Source organism: Bufo gargarizans, chromosome 10 (assembly GCF_014858855.1).
Source record: "Bufo gargarizans isolate SCDJY-AF-19 chromosome 10, ASM1485885v1, whole genome shotgun sequence".
Taxonomy (NCBI): Eukaryota; Metazoa; Chordata; class Amphibia; order Anura; family Bufonidae; genus Bufo; species Bufo gargarizans.
The window spans coordinates 93,066,562-93,085,801 of NC_058089.1; positions in this window are offsets into that span (position 1 = coordinate 93,066,562).

Sequence of the window (19,240 nt, forward strand, 5' to 3'; positions counted from 1 at the left end):
TAGGAATCATAACGGATCCGTCTGGTTCCCGTTATGCAAGACGGGAAACAAAGTCCTGTCGACAGGACTTTTGTCCGTTCTGCATAATGGGAAGGAGACGGATCCATTATGATTCCCATAGACTTTTATTATGAAGGAAAGCAAAACGGAATGCCTTTTAAAGGCTTCCGTTTTGCATTCCGTAATATTACAAGTCTATGGGCAGCAAAACGGATCTGTCCTTGTTTTTGTTATGCAGGACTGGACTCCTGCATAATGGATTTGTTATGCTGCCCATAGACTTGTATTATGAAGGATCAAAATGGAATGCCTCTTAAAGGCTTCCGTTTTGACTTCCGTCTTATGAATTTCCGTTATTTTCCGTTATAACCATGTTATAACGGAAAGCCATAACGGAATACATAACGCTGATGTGAACCCACCCTAACCAGTCTTCATTCCTGTTTCCATCCTATATGTAGCACCTCCTGTTGTGTACCAACCATACACATAATGCACTTCTCTCTCTGCCACAGCTACTCCAGCACCACCCTAACAAAGCCCAGCTAATTTATAACTTGGCTAGGATTCCAGGATACTATTTCTCCTTATGTGAGCACCTTGTAGAAGTAAGGAGTCTTATAGGCCAGGTAATACTCCTGGGGGAAAAGATATCCAAATTAGCACTCTTTCCAAAAGGAAAAGAAAGCCGAGCCTCTCAATGGTTTTTTGGTATCCCTATTAGACTGTTTCATATAACATACTTTTCTGTTATAATACCATCATATGTGAGGCCTCAAACCCTGCCATATTTATGTGCAACTTGTCCAGCCCTGCTCTTGGATTGGCCAGCACTGGTCATGTAATCAGTGGAGGCCAATAAGAGGACAGTAGGAAGTGTTTTTGACTACAAAATACACAGTAGCACCAGATAATTTAAGAAGCTGTGCGACCATCTTGGATGGCAGAAGGGAAGCCTGGGAATTGGAAGAACAGCAGCTGTTTTTTTGCATAGCGATATATAAATTGCTTGGCATCAGTTATTTACTTAGTCATATTTTAGAGCTTGAATAAGAAATTTAAAATCTAGCCCTAAAATGTCTTAAAATAAAAACATAAACTCACCCCGTTCTCCGTTACTGATTTTTGTGGTGCTTTTCTGGTTCTACTGATGCTGTTTATTTAAATACAGCATCTGAGATGTTCCAGGATGCGGCACATGACCTCTGCAGCCAATCATTGTCCTCAGCTTGACACACTGGAAACACTCGGTCAACCAATCACTGGCTGAGCAGGCAATTACCACTGTTTTCTATGTGTTGATCTTCTACATTAGTTTCCATTTCAGTTCACACAATCAGGGGCAGTTAATCTTACCTTGATTGGCTGTTAATGGCATAGGTAGTATATATCAATGATAAGTATTGGCAATAACAAAGATATTATTTATAACATACAATTAAGAAAACAGATCTGCAGGCACTCCATGACAAAGCTGAAATATATACTTCTAAATTTATAATTAAAAGTTAAAATTGATATGATGTTCCTTCTAAAATGAAAAATAAATGCAATAATAACCATCTGACACTAAAGCTGCTATAACATGAATCACTTGGATATCAGCCTATAATACACTCCAAAGTTGACTTCAGTGGTTCCTCTAACTCCCAGGTGGCTCACGACAATGCTGTTTGCATGTGAAGGCCAGCTATGACTTAAGGGTGTATTAGACACCCTGATGATGCAGACGATTGTCAGGAGGGAGGAGTTTCCTCCCGGCAATCGTCAGCTAGCGGAGGACACAGCTGATATTACATGCATGGGGAGGAGTGATCGCTCCTCCTCATGCAGGGCAGTGGTCTGCTGGCGGCAGATCGCTATTGCACAACTCATTATGCCACAGGCATCATTTAGATTTTTAAGCATGCTTAAAAATCACAGTTGCCTGATGAACTAGTGTTTGCTTGTTCATCGGGCATTTGGAGGCAGTATTAGACGGCCAGATGATCGCTAACGAGTATTCCCTAGAACTTCTGCCACGTTATCCTATGGATAAAATTCTGCCTAATATCACACCATGTTAGTAAAACCCTTGACAGGCTGGAATTCCCCCAACACAACCACTGGGTGGCCACACATAGATATATATAGGACAGAAATCTCATGACACAATATTGCAAAATCATATTGTTTTGAATAGCAGATTATCTTGTGACACATGTATGGGAACATGTCCAGTCACAAAGAAAGCAAAGTAAGGATACATAATTCTCATAAAAATTTAGTGCAGTGGTAAGGGTGGGATAGTGTGATTGAGTTGAGTAGAGAGGCCCAGAAGACTGACCCGTACTGATATACCTCTGATCACACATCCAATCAGTAGGTGACACTTGTTTTTGCTGGAAAAACCTTTTAACTAAATTGAAATGTTATTCTGCTATATTGTCATAAAAACGTATATCATTGGACAACTGTTTTACTAAAAGCATAAAAATGTACTAAATACACCAGAGATTTTATCTTTACTTAGGTCTTTTTTATAAATATGAAGTCTGACATGTTTGTCCATAAAATAGATGATATTTCAAAAGCAGAAGTTTAGAAATGTTACAAGATTTCCTGCCTACAGTTTACGTACATTACAACATTAGACAAAGAAACAACTAAAGAACCAGTGGGTAGAATGTGTCTTATGACTTTGCAATCACATAAAATGTTATTGTTCAATGTATTTATGCCAGAAAACTATTGTAAATGCTTTGCTTAATCTACATCTTTAATTGCAAAAGAAAGAACAACAAATGAGATTGAAGAGGGCATATACAGTGCTTTCTGTCATTTTTAAGGGTACTTTCACACTAGCGTTAAAGTTTTCCGGTATTGAGTTCCGTCATAAGGGCTCAATTCCGGAAAATGCATTCCGTTCCGTTTAGTTGAGTTCCCAGACCAGAGAGCAAACCACAACATGTTGTATTTTGCTTTCCATCTTGGGGATGCAGAGCAAAATGTATCTGTCATCATGACCCCAATGCAAGTCAATGGGGACAGATCCGTTTTCTCTAGCAAAATCTGCCACTATAGAAAACGGATCCCTCCCCCATTGACTTTCAATATAGTTAATGATGGATCCGTTTTGGCAATGTTAAAAATATGTTAAAGATAATACAACCAGATCCGTTCAAACGGATGCAGATTGTTGTATTATCAGTAACGGAAGCGTTTTTGCTCGACCCTGCCGGATTCAGCAAAAACACTAGTGTGAAAGTAGCCTAAGTTCACATATTCTAAATGTTAAAGAGTCGCTGTACTTTCCCACAATTTTGTTTCATCTAATAAAGAATAGTGTAACTAGCACAATTCTACATCACTTCATTTTAAAAATATGCCTGCATCCACCTGAAAAAATTGCTGTAAAGTCATGACTACTAGGGGTTTCATTTCCACCTAATTTGCAGTCCACTGTCTGGTAACAGACGTACAGAAGACAACTAAAAGTAAGTGGGAGCATGTTGGAGCTGCCTGAGATCATGAGCCTGGCAAAACAACTTTTTCTAAACATCACAGGGGCCTCCTGCTGTTCCATGTTTTATCCTCCTTATTAGCTTTATGAGCCATCTAGAAAAAAAAAACATAGTGGGAAGTGAGGTCACACTTACTGGAGACAACCCACTGGTTTTGAGAGAAATGTATCTAGCTGTGCAGCTGAAACAGGGAATAATATGGCTGAATAAGACTTTAGGGAAGCCCAAGCATAACTGTTCCTTCACAGTTATGATTTTACAAAAAAACACAGGCATAATGCAAACTTTTTTTTAGAAAACTCAGCTACTAAAGATGAGCAAATTTCTCAAAAATTAGATTCGGACAGTTTGCCGAATTTTTCGAAAAGATTTGCTTTGATCCAAATTTATTCGCTTCAAATTACTTTTAAAAAAACGGCTATTTCCTGGCTGCAGAGAGTCTTTATAGGGGTGTAGAACACTGTGCCTTGCAGTAACATGCATAGGGAGTCTGCTGTGGTAGTGAAATAATACTGTGAGTCAGTAAGACATGCAGATGACAGGGGTCGCTCTTAGAATCACTGCATACTTTACTTATTTGGGCAGTCACAGGGCCAAAACTGACCAAATAATTGAAGTATCAACTCAGCCTTACAGGTCGATGTTAGCGTCAAGAAGAAGCACACTCTTTTTACACCGTCGTCAGCTGATTCCACATAAATGTCTACAGAACCTGACCTATTAAACGCTTATACAAGTAGAGCCTCCCGACAGAGTGGAGAGGGTGTCAGCAGTAAGTTTGTGTTGACGTCACTGATTAATTTGCCCTTCCTATGATCCGTCAGAACAATAACCCACAAAAAAACGGTCCTGTCTGTGGAGCATAAACCTTCACTCGGTCAGCATTTGCTCAATAATCCATCAGTATTGCTAATGCCCAAAAAAAGGAGCGGATCTAAAACAGAGATAACTCCTGAATGGAATATTTGCATGTCTTCTGTATTTTGTACCCACTCCTGCTTTTGGCTACCAAATCATAAGCTAATTCTGATGGGACCATACAGGCCTTACAGCTGCTACACAGACAAGATCCATTGTGCATCTCATTTTTCCTTCCTTCTGACAGATCAGAAGAAGAGTCAAATAAATGATAATGTCAGCCAGGCCGAAAGGCAAAATAGTGGCCCAGTCACGAAGTTGGCAGGGTGAGAACAGCATGAATAGGCCACTAGACGCTTTTACTGCAAATAACTGCAGCAGTGAACTGCGTATATATTTTTATTTTTGTACAGAAATAGGCCACCAAATGCTTTCACCACATATAACTGCAGAAGTGAAATGAGAATATATTTTTCCTTCAGTACTGAAATAGGCCACTAAACGCTTTTACCGCAAATAACTGAAACATTGAAATGAGTATTTATTTTTCTTTTTGTACAGAAATACACCACTAAACCCTTTCACCACATATAACTGCAGAAGTGATTTGCGTATATATTTTTCTTTTTCTACAGATATAAGCCACTAAAGGCTTTTCAAAATAGCACTTGCACCCCAATAACAAGAACAAATTGCTGGAATGACAGACCTGTATAATGGCTTTATTTTCACAATGAGGTTTTTCATATCTCTGTCCCTAGCGCCTTCTGACTTCTCTTCCTGCCCTAAGATGCTGTGAAATGATTCCTCCCTATCCTTATCCTGCACTTATAAATATTCCTATTGAGGTTTTTTGTATCACTGTCCCTAGCGCCGTCTCACCTCTGTCCCCGCATTCAGAACGCTGGAAAGTGTCTGAATCCAAAATGGCCGCCATTTTTATAGGGCTGTGACAGGGCTGTATCACAGGGCTGGCTGACTGCTGATTGGCTGCATGCATGGCATTATAAGTCATCCCGCCTTCCCAGAGTTCCTTTCCCCATGTCCTCACACGTGTAGCCACCATTTTAGCCTCAATTTTAGGAAAAATTACGATTCGTTACCACGAAGCGCGAGAAAATTTGCATTCATTGTGAATCAAATTTTTCCTGAAACTCGGATCGAATTCCACTTCATCAGCTTCGATTTGCTCATCTCTATCAGCTACGTTTCAAGTGTTGATAGTGGTGGGTCTCATTTTGCATTCCTCATACATGATGATGAAAAAGTTGCTACACTTGCGTGTGGCAATATCTATTGAAATCTAGGAGGGTTATGGAAAGAGCAGGGTCGAGTAGGATTGGCACCTATATCCTGTGGATATGCTATTATTGCCTAAAATTTGAACGCCCCTGTTAACTTTTATGTATTGTATCTGTCTCAAAGTATTCCAACCAATAGTTAGCATAGAATTAAGGCTGTATTAGGGTACTTTCACACTTGCGGCAGGACGGATCTGACAGGCTGTTCACCATGTCGGATCCGTCCTGCGGCTATTTCGCCGTGCTGCCGGACCGCCGCTCCGTCCCCATTGACTGTAATGGGGACGGGGCGGAGCTCCGGCGCAGCACGGCGGTGCATGGCGAAAGGCCGCCAGACTAAAATTACTGCATGTCAGGCTTTTTAGTCCGGCGGCTTTCGCCGTGCAACGCCGTGCTGCGCCAGAGCTCTGCCCCCGTCCCCATTATAGTCAATGGGGACGGAGTGGCGGTCCGGCGGCACGGCGAAAAAGCCGCAGGACGGATCCGACATGGTGAACAGTCTGTCGGATCCGTCCTGTCGCAAGTGTGAAAGTAGCCTAACACCAACAGATTAATATTAGACACATTTTCTGACCAATCATTGGTCAGATGGCCATTTACACATGCAGGTCTTTTGCTATAGACACCAACTATTGGTCTGATTGGACAGAAATTGACAGAAAATCTGTTGGTGTAATACAGCCCTTAGGCAAAACTCTCTAGCCATGCACCACATTTATCATCCAGCCTGAGCCCCTGTGATAAATTTGGAGTCTATAAAGTTCACACCATCTATAGGATTAGGAAATCTGCCCCATTGTATTTATAGTGTTTGCCATCAGATAAGCCAATAAAGATTGTCTTTGGAAGTTGGATACAGCATTATATATTATGTTGGGTAGCAGAAATGTCTACAAATAGAAGACTGGGCGGCTGACAACGATATCTTTTTCTGGAAGGACTTAAGATTTTACTGCTTTACTAACCAGCCAGTTCTGAGCAGAGGAGACGACCTGTGCTTTTTATCGTGTACAAGGTAATATAATTGATGTTATATTTAATACTTTGTATATGTAAACAAAATGCCTTCAATATTATCAAAGACTGAGATTTATTAAGATATTAGTCAAAGAAAAGCTAAACATATGCAACTAATGATATATTACTTGAACACTTTCTATAAAAGGTAGATTACCACTTAAAAGGGTTATACAATGTTTAAAACACGCGCCCCTCATATAGATTATACTTACCCTGCTCCGCGGCACCTGCATCGCTGCTGATCCACGCACGGCCGCTGCTGCATCTCCCACAGATCAGAACATCTGGCAACCGGGGAGCAGACAATAGCAGGCCCCGATGTGGATGGGCGTACCTAGCATCGCGGGTGATGCAGCGGCGGCCGTGCGGAGATCAGGAGCATCGCGGGTGCGGGGAACGAGGTAAGTATAATGTATACAAGGGACCCCGGCATTGGGGAGCCTATTTTAAACATTGGATTACCCCTTTTAAGAACTGATTATTATTTTTTTCATATTATAAAAACTTAGCAGCAGTTACAGGTACATCAGGTGTATTGCAGAGGTCATTTAGGGCACTGTAGCCAGCTCAAAGGAGCCACCAGCATCCCAAAGCAAAGCAAACCCCTGTCGTGTACAACCTGGAGTTTGAGGTGAAACTACGCAGTAATACAAGCGTATATGCTATTTGTTTCTAGGTATGTTTGTTTGTGGTTATGTTGAGGTCTGGATATTACACATCAACATAAGGTAAATTGCCAAACATTCCTGCCACGTAATCTTCACTTTTGTTTTACAGATTTTGAGGTTTTCTTTTTCGTGTCACATTTATTACCATACAATGGGAAGGAAATTAACAGAAGTGGAAAAATGCATCGTAGATTAGAACCGAAACTAGTTGTGTCATCACGGCAGTCCATGAGTAAGGCTACTTTCACACTAGTGTTTTTGATGGATCCGGCAGAGTTCAGCAAAAATGCTACCGTTACTGATAATACAACCGTCCGCATCCATTATGAACGGATCCGGTTGTATTATCTTTAACATACCTAAGACGTCATGAACTCCATTAAAAGTCAATGGGGGACCGATCCGTTTTTTATTGTGTCAGATTGTGTATGAGAAAACATATCCGACCCCATTGACTTGCATTGCGGGTCATGACGATCCATCCCAGGATGGAAAGAAAACTGCAGCTTGCTGCGGTTTGCTCTCCGGTATGAGAACGGAAAGGAATGCATTTTAGAGCATTCCGTTCTGTTCAGTTACGTTTTCTCCCCACTGACAATGAATGGGGACAAAATGGAAGCGTTTTTTACCGGTATTGAGACCCTGTAACGGATCTCAATACCGGAAAATATTAATTTAACGCTAGTGTGAAAGTAGCCTAACCAATCACACAAATGTTATAAATAAATGAACTGAAACAATTGATGAACACCTATATCTGAAATTTCATTTTTAGAAGTGGAGGTCAAATTATTAACAATAGTTTCCCTAATTGGATGACAAAGTGCATGTGCGTGGTTGCTGTGATGTTGCCACAGGAAGTTGCACGATGCTTACTTTGTACCCCAAAATGAATACAATGAAACACAAAACCCCATTATTGTTCCTCAATGGAAAAATAATTGCTACAGATGAGCAAATCAATTCTGCATGAAGCGGATTTGTTACAGAAAATCCAAAACGTTTGCAAATCATCCCACACAAATCGCTCGAAATGGAGACCGCCCTTTTACAGATCAGAAGACAAAGAAGTAGAATTACATGACCTTGGGCAGAGTTCTTGCAGTCTTCTTCATAATGCCTTGCAGACAACCCTACCTCTCAGTCATGCGGGTCTATAGGTATCAGGCACTGGAATAGTCATGGCTACTAAACAACACCCAATCGGGAAATGCTGGTGTTTTAATGTAAAGGAGAGAGAGGACGTCTGACAGAGATGGTAAAATACAGAATACAGATAATGGATTACTGTCAGGGAGTAATAGGGAGGAGGAGAGAATATATAGTGTGTGGTTTCGCTCTGGTAGACAGGATTAGTGAAGGCAGTATAGAGGCAACAACAAGTTCTTTGGATCAAATAGTTCAGCGTTTTATTCACACTTTAGGCAAGTGACAAAAGAAGCAGTCATAATCAAACAAAAAGTCACCTTGCGGTATTGGTGTTAATTCACACCATGCGGCAATTCTGCCTCAAAGAGTCCTTGCTTATAGCAGCACCAACGCTTTTTCGCAACAAACAGGTAGCAAGCCTTCATCCAGACACAAGGCTCCCAGATCCCAACACAGAGACCTCGCTTATGAGCCCACCTGCCTATTTAAGGACAGCCAGGTGCTGCCAAACCCGGACCAGCACTTAAAATCTGGTCCAGTATTTGACATTACCTGGCTGTAAATCAGCCCAGCAGCACATGCTGGGAGGAAAATATCTGTTTATCCCAGACCAAACCTCTCACTGTGTCATATACCCCCCCCCCCCCTTTTGTTCAACCCTGAGGAGTTGAACACACGCCAGACAGTGTACTAGGGACAGGGCATCCACATTTTCCTGTAACCAGCCTGCCCTTTGTTCCACCGAAAACTTAAAGTTTTGTAGGGAGAGAAACCATCAGGTGACCCGGGCATTTCTCTCCTTGGCCTGGCTCATCCACGTGAGAGGTGAGTGGTCAGTCACCAGGCGGAATTTTCTCCCCAATAAATAATAGCGGAGAGATTCTAGTGTCCACTTGATAGCCAGGCACTCTCTCTCCACTATACTATACCGGGTCTTGGCTGGGGTGAGCTTACGGCTGAAAAAGACAACTGGATGCTCGTGGAATTTCTGAGACAGTACAGCACCGAGGCCTACTTCGGAGGCATCGGTCTGTACTATAAACTCCCTTTTGAAGTCGGGTGTCACCAAAACCGGGGACCCGCACAGGGCCGACTTCAAAGCGGAGAAAGCCTCTTCCGCCCGATCATCCCAGCGAACCATCGTTGACTTGTGTCCCTTCAGGAGTCCTGACAAGAGTAGCAAAGTGGGGAACAAACCTCATGTAATAGCCCACCATTCCCAGGAATGACTTTATTTGCCTAGTGGTGACTGTTCGGAGCCAATTCCGTATCACCTCTATTTTGTTCACTTGGAGTTTGATGACTCCGCGCCCAATGACATACCCCAGGTACTTAGTCTCCTCTAACCCTATCGCACATTTTTTGGGGGTTAGCGGTTAGGCCAACTTTCCGAATGGAGTCCACTACAGCCTGCACTTTGTGTAGGTGACTTTCCCAGTCGGTACTGTGGATGACAATTTCGTCCAGGCAAACCAAAGCGTACCGACGATGTGGACGAAGCGCAATGTCCATTAGTCACTGAAAAGTGACTGAGGCGCCATGTAGACCAAAGGGTAAGACCTTATATTGATACAGCCCCTCAGGCGTGATGAAAGCAGTTTTCTCTTTGGCAGGCTCCGTTAAGGGCACCTGCCAGTACCCTTTCGTGAGGTCCAAAACAGAAAAATACCGGGCTTGTCCTAACCTCTCGATGAGCTCATCCAACCGGGGCATGGGACACGCATCGAACTTGGAAACCTCGTTAAGTTTTCGAAAGTCCGCAACGTCCTGTCTGGCTTGGGTATCAATACTATAGGACTCGCCCACTCACTTTTTGACTCCTTTGAGGTATTAAATCCAGCGTGTCTCTCCCGCTGCAAAATGACACGGTCCCAGTCCCCCCCACATTTTGGGGGTAAAATCCGATCAATGCCCATAACCGAAATGCGGTTATTATGGTGGTTATGGATATGGTTAGCCACAGGAGTATCTTTAGCCTTGGCTATATCGTTTAGATGCTCCCTAATTCGTCTGCGGAACTCGCGGATGGTTTTGTCTACATACCCTCTGCCACACTCACATGACAGAAAGGTATATGACGCCGCGAGTTCGGCAGTTGATAAAATGATGTATACAATATTCCTTGCCCGTGACTGCACTGCTAAAAACCTTCCCAGATTTCACATAGGGACAGGCAATGCAGCCACTGCACCTGTAGCATCCTTTCACATTGGATTTTAACCAGGTGGAATCAGACAGAGTGGGGGGCATGAATTCACTGGACACCAGCCTGTCGTGAAGGCTACGGCCGCGACGATAGGTGAGGTGTGGATGGTCGCCCACTACCTCTCTCAGGTCTGGGTCCAGTAAAAGAATGCCTCAATTATTTTGAAGAATCTCTCTGATTTCCTCTGAGGCCCTGTCATAGGTCGTGTTAGGGCGAATGGTGTTTGAAGTCTGCACTGGACTAGGTTTGGGAATAAGGAGGGATGCTCTATCTGCGTGCAGTGCAAGCCCAAACGCCCTCCTCAGGACCTTATCAGGGTATCCACGTTGGTGGAACCTAACCTGTAGGTCAGCCGCTTGCCTGACGAACTCCCACTTGGTGGAGCAGTTCCTCCTGAGCCGAAGGTACTGTCCCTTAGGGATACCCCGGATAAGTGGGAGAGGATGACTGCTCTCCCACCTAAGTAGGGTATTAGTAGACGTCGGTTTTCTATAAATCGACGTCTCCAGTTCGCCAGTCTGTGTTTTGGATACAAGGACGTCGAGGAAAGGCAGCATTGTACCCCCGACTTCACAGGTGAAATGCATGCCAATGTTGTTGTCATTGAGTATCCCCACCAAGGATCGGAACGAAGGCTCACTTCTGTTCCATATGATGAAGATGTCATCAATGTACAGCGCCCACATGCCCACTTGGTCCATAAGTGTGGAGCGGTCCTCCCTAAAGACTAGGATCTCCTCCCACAAGTCCAGGAACAAATTAGCATACTACGGGCACAAGAGCTCCCCATCGCGGTGCCCCTGAGCTGGTGGTAGAGCCTCCCGTTAAGGGAAAAAACGTTACTGGTCAGAGTGAATTCCAATAGGGAGAGGACAAAGAGGCTGTGGGCACGGTACTGGCATCCGCGGGTACTCAGAAAATATTCCACTGCCCTTATTCCAAGGGTGTGGGGAATATTGGAGTATAGGGCCTCCACATCGATGCTGGCCAGCATGCTCTCATCCTCGATGTGAATACCCTCCAGCTGTTTCAGCAAATGCGTAGTGTCACGGGTATAAGAGGGCAGCGCGGCAACAAATGGTGCCAGAACCCGATCCACATAAATCCCCACATTTTGAGACACGTTACCCGCCCCTGACACAATGGGATGCGTATATATTTTTCCTTTTTGTACTGAAATAGGCCACTAAATGCTTTTCAACATAGCACTTGCACCCCAATAACAAGAACAAATTGCTAGAATGCCAGAGCTGTATAATGGCTATTTGGATCACCAAATAATGTTTCCCTGCACTTGTAAATCGCTTTTTTTTTTCACAATGAGGTTTTTCTACCACTGTCCCAAGTGACTTCAGACGTCTCTCCCTGCACTAAGATGCTGTGAAATGAATCCTCCCTATCCTTTCCCTGCTCTTATAAATCGCTTTTCTGGCACTGTCCCTAGCGCCTTCTGACGTCTATCCCTGCACTAAGATGCTGTGAATAGATTCCTCCTTATCCTTTCCTGCACTTAGAAATCGTTTTTCTGTTTTTTTTTCACAATGAGGTTTTTCCTATTGCTGTCTCTAGCGCCTTCTCATGTCTGTCCCTGCACTCTGGAAAATGTCTGACTCTAAGATGGCCGCCGTATTTATAGGGCTGTAACATCACAGGACTGGCTGGCTGCTGATTGGCTGCATGCATGCATGTCAATCTGGGTGATCCAGCCTTCCCAGAGTTCCTTGCCATTACATGTGTAGCCATGTAATGGCCATTCATATTGCGCATGCGCCGGCCGGCTGTCTTTAGTTGGCCGGCGCATGCGCAATATGAAAAGCTGTTCATCTGCCCATAATGGGCAGAGCAGTGCGCAGGTGCGGGCCAGTTCCCAGCCCGCCGTCCTCTGGTGCCGCTCGTGACGTCCGCCAGCTGGAGGTGTGTTTTTCTGGGCACATTGCCCAGTAACGCCGCCCCTGGGCACCTTCAGAAGGTAATTTGCATAAGTTTAAAAAGTGTTATTTTCATTATCTGGGCGAGGGACACATAAGAGACAGGTATGATCGTAATGAGGGTTAAAGAGTCTATAACCTGATCTGAGCGGTCTAAAACGCTCAGATTAGGTGAAAGACTCCCTTTAACCGCCTAGCTGTGTGTTTTATTGTGCATAGAGGTGTGAGGAGGAAAATGCAGAAGTTTATGAGAAACTTTCTAAACAAATGAGATGGAGTCACCGCCAAGCATCATTAGGGACAACTTCTGACCTCCACCAGACTCCTGTACCAATAAAACCAGCCAAGCGTTCAGAGTGGAGAGGCTCACCGGGTATGCTGTGCCCCTTGATGCGGTCGTTGTCTGGCTGCATCATGAATATTCATGTCTGTGTCTGAACCAAGAAGCCGTTCCGGCCCCCTCCACCGCGCCGACCGCCAGCCTAGTAGTACGTACCAACTTGCCGTCCGACTCCGTCCTGTCCTCCTTCCGGCTTCCGGCTTCCGGCTTCCTTCCCCGGGCCCCAGCCAGGCCAGAGCCGCGGACCGCCCGCGCCCCGCCCACTACACTGGGCGGGCGGTCCCGGGCCTGGCTGCTGGCTGCCTGTGTGACTCCGGCTTCCGGCTTCCGCCTTCCCCCCCCCCAGCCAGGCCCGAGCCGCGGACCGCCCGCGCCCCGCCCACTACACTGGACGGGCGGTCGGGCCTGGCTGCCTGAGTGTATTAATAAAAATAAAATAAAAATTATGCGGTCAGGACGGGCCGGGCCCCCAGTGGCGTAGGGCCCCATAGCAACTGCTATGGTTGCTATGGCGATCCCTACGCCACTGCACTAGACATAATGTTCTCAAAAACACAAAAAATACTGACTGGTGGTTGGCTGTTCTCTCTGCAACTGCGGGGCCCTCTCCACTTTGAACAATAGGGCCAGGTGTGATGATGTTTACACTGCCTGGTCCTGTCAATCAAAGTGCAGAGGGTGTGGCATTTGCAGAGAGAGCTGAGCATCTAGATGTAACAGTAACGGACAAATTTTTGCAGCATGAACGGAATACTAGTGTAAATCTGGCACAGGATTTACAATACTCCAAGTTTACAAAGGTCTGTGGCCGTGCTTCATAATAGTAAATTTGTTTAATATTAAAATTTTGATTCATATTCTTAGACAGTGACACATGAATGAAAAAGGCCCCTGTAGACGTTGAAATGTCCAAGACCAAAAAATAAGAGATCAACCTTCTGGATCATAAAGGTTTAATTTCCAAATCTGTTTGTCATACAGTCACATGGACAAGTAGAGGCAGATTTACTAATCCTGCTTAATATTTGAACAGCATAAACTAAATGCCTCTAAAAGGGCCAATAATAGGGCAATTTTCAGGAAGGAGCATTCCCTTCTGTCTAAAAGATCACCCGATGAATGACCAAATACTTGTTCATTGGGTGATGCCATTACTGGTGCAGACAACTAAATCTTCATTTCTGGGATGCAGATTGTGCTGCCCAGAAACAATTAATGTGTATGGAGGTGAATGATCACTCTGGTGATCACTCGTCCCCATAGAGCAGAGGTGATTACTGCATGGAAATGCTGCTTTCACCTTCTAAAAAGAGCAGGCAATTATCAGGTTCATCCCCGATAAGTGCCTGCTGTGCCAGCCCATTTACAGGGGCCTTCAAACTAGACAGTCTAAAGATGGGCCAAATTTATCAAAGTGACACCTGCTGGATGATAAATGTTGTGCATCTTTAAACACTTTTCTCTAACTTTACACCACCTATTAGTTGGCTTACTTTTTAATCATACTTCACGTTCCTGGTGAAGACATACACCTGAGAAACAGATTTAAAGGGGTTGGCTCATCTTGTACATTGGGGGTATATCCCTAGGATAGGCCACCAGTGTCTGATAGGTGCAGGTCCCACCTCTGGAACCCACACCTATTTCTACAATGGAGCCTGCAAAGTCAAGGAGAGTGGACCACACATGTACAGTCGCCTTCCATTAGTTTCTATGCCGAAAATAGTCGAGCGCCGCACTCGGCTATTTTCAGAAGTCCCATAGAAATGAATGGAAAACGCACCGCACAAGCACGGCCAACTCTGCATTCACTTCTATAAAGATGACAGAAATAGCCGAGCCCGTGCTTAGCTATTTTTGGCAGTCCCATAGAAATGAGTGGAGGCCTGCCATCCATGTACTGTCCGCTCTCCTTCACTTTGCGGGTCCCGTTCTAGAGATAGATGCAGGTACCAGAGGTGGGACCCGCACCTATCAGACATTGGGGGCATATCCTAGTCTTATACCCCTGTTGAGGGACGTGTTGGATTTAAATATATATGTATATATGCCCTTACATATATGCATGTATATTGGCCCTTTTGCATGGGCCGGTCCAGGTGGTATGGGTGTATACATGGAGATGTATGTATGCCCCCTTGTCAGCATACATCTCTATGTATAATATATCCATAGGCAGGTGGGCTTATTACTGCCCATTTATGCCCCAGAATTATATTGTGTGTATGTATATACATGTATACCTAAGTGCCCCCAGGTTGGGTGGATATATATGTATATACTGATTTGATCCCCAGGTTGTGTAGTGTGTATATGTGTACATATATATATATATATTGATCAGCCTGGTCCTGTTATGACGTGGGAGTGTGTGATCTTGTGATGTTTAGCAGCTGGGGGAGAATGCTCTCAGTTACAGCTTGGGCAGGAAGTCCTTTGTTTCAGTTCAAGCATTCCGTCACACGCCCACAATGATGTCATCACCCTCCTGTTGTAGGAGGGGGGGGGCTGCTTTTGGGCTATATTAGCCCAAGCAGGACAAAGGGGCGGGCTCTTGGAACCATACTACAATCATAGACACATGGGAACAGCTCCCTGAAGGAAGAGAGGCCACATGCCCCTGGAGATGGCTGAGTAACCCTTTCCCTCCATACCCCTAATCCACCTGCCCTGATTTACCCCTATTCCACCGACCATCCCCTAACTCTGGCTGCGGAACTCCTGCAGCATTATTCCCCGATGAGCCTGTATCCTTGAGGCAGCCCCAGTTACCCCTGCATAGTTACTACCCCGTGTTCCTTGGCCTGCATGTATTAACCCCTGCAGTGCCACAATTGTGTGATTAAACCCCTTGTAACCCGTAGGGACAGTGAGCAGCCAGTCGGGTGGGTTACTGATATTTGTGTGTATGTAAGTGTATTATTGTAATTGTAGTTAGATCCTGGGGAGGACTTGGGACTGTGTTAGTGTAGTTAGAACCGTATTAGTGTGTTGTTATAGTGTGTTTACTTATATTGCTGTGTGCTGCTATAAATATATCTATATATATATATATATATATATATATATATATTCCATTGATATGGATATATATAATTCTAAGCAAATAGTAGACTGTTACGTATAGTGTGCTAATAAATACCTTTTATTTAAGCACAGTGTGTAGTCTTTTGCAGTAGTAAGGCACCGCAGCAATAGTCATACGTAGTGTAGTTTAGTGATTAGCGTAAGGCAAAGTATAGTAAAAAAGCATTGTATTATTAATATAAAGGTATAAATAGGCGGGGTCATCACTAGACGGCTCCTCCTATTTATGAATATTAATTATCGATATTTGCATAAATATTGGTGATTAATATTCCCCCTTTACAACCCCCAATGTATGAAATGAGCCAACCCTTTTAATCAACTGTTTAAAAACTGCATTTGTTGTCCATTGCAAATAATTACAGCTTTAATTTTGTGTTCTGTTCTTCACAACTTAAAGCTGTGCTGTGATGTGTGTAGAAATTAAGTGCTTATTGCAGCCAACTAGCGGTACCTCCTATATTGTGATATTGTTCTCTCACAATGCCATTGAATGTAAACTGTCTATTGAGTCTTACCACGAAAGGGGAATAATAACCACAAAGTTTCTAAAAGACACAATCAACTTAAAGGGAACAGGAGTTGCTGAAATTTATCATTCTAGGAATATTTAACCCCTTAAGAACCTCCCCCTCAACAAGAAAATGCATAAAATGTTTACGAATATGTTTATAATAAAAACAAAACATATACAGTGCTGCCCATAATGATTCATACCCCTGGCAAATTTTGACTTTTCAACCAGCAAGAAATTTTTTGACGGGAAATGACATAGGTGTCTCCCAAAAGACAATAAAACGATGTACAAGAGGCATTATTGTGGGGGGAAAAAAAAAATTCTCAGCTTTTATTTACATTTGAGCAAAAAGTGTCCAGTCCAAAATTATTCAAACCCTTCACAAACTGTCACAGTCTATGGGAAAATCAAAAGTTATGTACCATTCCAAATAGTCCGAGCTGTTCGAAAGCATCCTAATTACCCTGATTAATTGGGAACAGCTGTTTTAATCAACTCAACAGGTGGAAAACAGCAGCTCTCTGCAGTTGGTTTGTGGACAGTCATGGCTAAGACAAAGGAGCTCAGTGAGGACCTGCAGCTGCGCATTGTGGCTGCTCACAAGTCAGGAAAGGGCTACAAGGCCATTTCTAAATGTTTTCAAGTTCCAGTGACTACAGTGCAAAGTATTATAAAAAAAATACAAGATGTTCCGCACTGTGGAAAATCTCAGAGGACGTGGTCGGAAGCCAAAAGTGACACCTGTGCTGGCCAGGAGGATAGTTAGAGAGGTGAAAAAGAATCCAAGGATCCCCACCAAGGCCATCCTGGTGAATCTGGGCTCTGCTGGTGGCAATGTCTCAAGGCAGACAATACAACGGACACTGCACACTGCTGGGTTCCACAGATGCAGACCAAGGAGGACGCCACTTCTCCAGATAAGGCACACAAAAGCTCGCTTGGCCTTTGCAAAATCTCATCTGGACAAAGAAGAAGACTTCTGGTCTTCTGTGTTTTGGTCAGATGAAACAAAAGTTTCCTTCATTTGACATAAAAAAGGAGAAGCCTTTAACCCAAAGTACACCATCCCCACTGTCAAACATGGTGGTGGGAACCTAATGCTTTGGCGGTGTTTTTCAGCCAATGGACCAGGGAACCTAATCACAGTAAACGGCATCATGAAAACAGAGCAATGCATGGGGATTCTCAACGACAACATCAGGCAGTCTGCAGAGAAATTTGGCCTTGGGCACCAGTGGACATTTCAGCATGACAATGACCCAAAAAACACAGCAAAAGTGGTGAAGAAATGGTTAGCAGACAACAACATTAACGTTTTGGAGTGGACCAGCCAGAGTCCAGACATGAATCTAATTGAGAATCTGTGGAGGAAGCTAAAGATCAGGGTGATGGCAAGAAGACCCTCCAACCTGAAAGATTTGGAGCTCATTGCTAAAGATGAATGGGCAAAAATACCTGTGGAGACATTCAAAAAGCTGGTCTGCAATTATAGGAAGCGTTTGATTGCTGTAATAGCCAATAAAGGCTTTTCTATTGATTTGTAAGAAGGGTATGAATAATTTTGGACTGGACACTTTTTGCTCAAATGTAAATAAAAGCTGAGAAATGTGTTGTTTTTTTTTCACAATAATGCCTCTTGTACATCGTCCTATTATCTTTTGGGAGACACCTATGTCATTTCCCGTCAAAAAATTACTTGCTGGTTGAATAAAAGAAACTTTTAAGTTAAAATTTGCCTGGGGTATGAATAATTATGGGCATCACTGTAAGTAATACACATTCAAGTCACACTATTATCACCACCAGCTAATATCCAGAATAATCTCTGTGTGTAGCACAGACAGTAGCTAGACAGATTGGGAATTACTCAATTAGGTCCTAGTAGGTTGTCACAGGTAACTGAAGCCATGCTGACTGCAGTGCATCCCATAGCTGCTCGATGGTCCATGGGGAGGATCCATTGAGTGATCAAAACATTTGAGGTGTTCCCACGGATCCTCAATTGGGTTCAGGTCTGGTCATGCTCTTCCAACCAATGTCGGACATTTCTAGCTGTGTTACATGTCGCATTGTCTTGCTTGAAGATCCCAGCTGCCCTAGGAAGGGCGATCAGCATGTATGGGTGTACATGATCTGCAAAGATGGATTCATACCCAAATCAGTTCCTCCACATGCATGAGTGGGCCCAGAGAATGCAACGAAAACATTCTTCAGACCATAACTGCCACAAGCATCTTGTGTTCTTCCAGCAATTGTTGCCAGGTGTTTGTTTTCTGATGTTTCTCATCTGACACGCCAACGTCCATCCGTTTGATGAAGCAGAAAATGTGACTCATCAGAGATGATAATCCTTTGCCAATCAGCAGAGGTCCAGATCCTATAAATGAGAAAATTGAAGCCTTTTCTGCCTATGCAACTTCATTAGCAGAGGTGGTTGACCATCCATCTGCTTTGGAGCCCCATTGACAGTAGTGTTCACTGAACTGTTGTTTTAGGCACACATCTGGTAGCACCTTGTTCATTTTGGCAGTGAGCTAGTCAACTGTAGCATGTCGGTCTGCCCTCGCACACCTTCGTAGCTGATGTTCACCTTACACATCAATGGCATGTGGTTTCCGCAGTTTACACATCACTTACCGTATTTTTCGCCCCATAAGACTCAC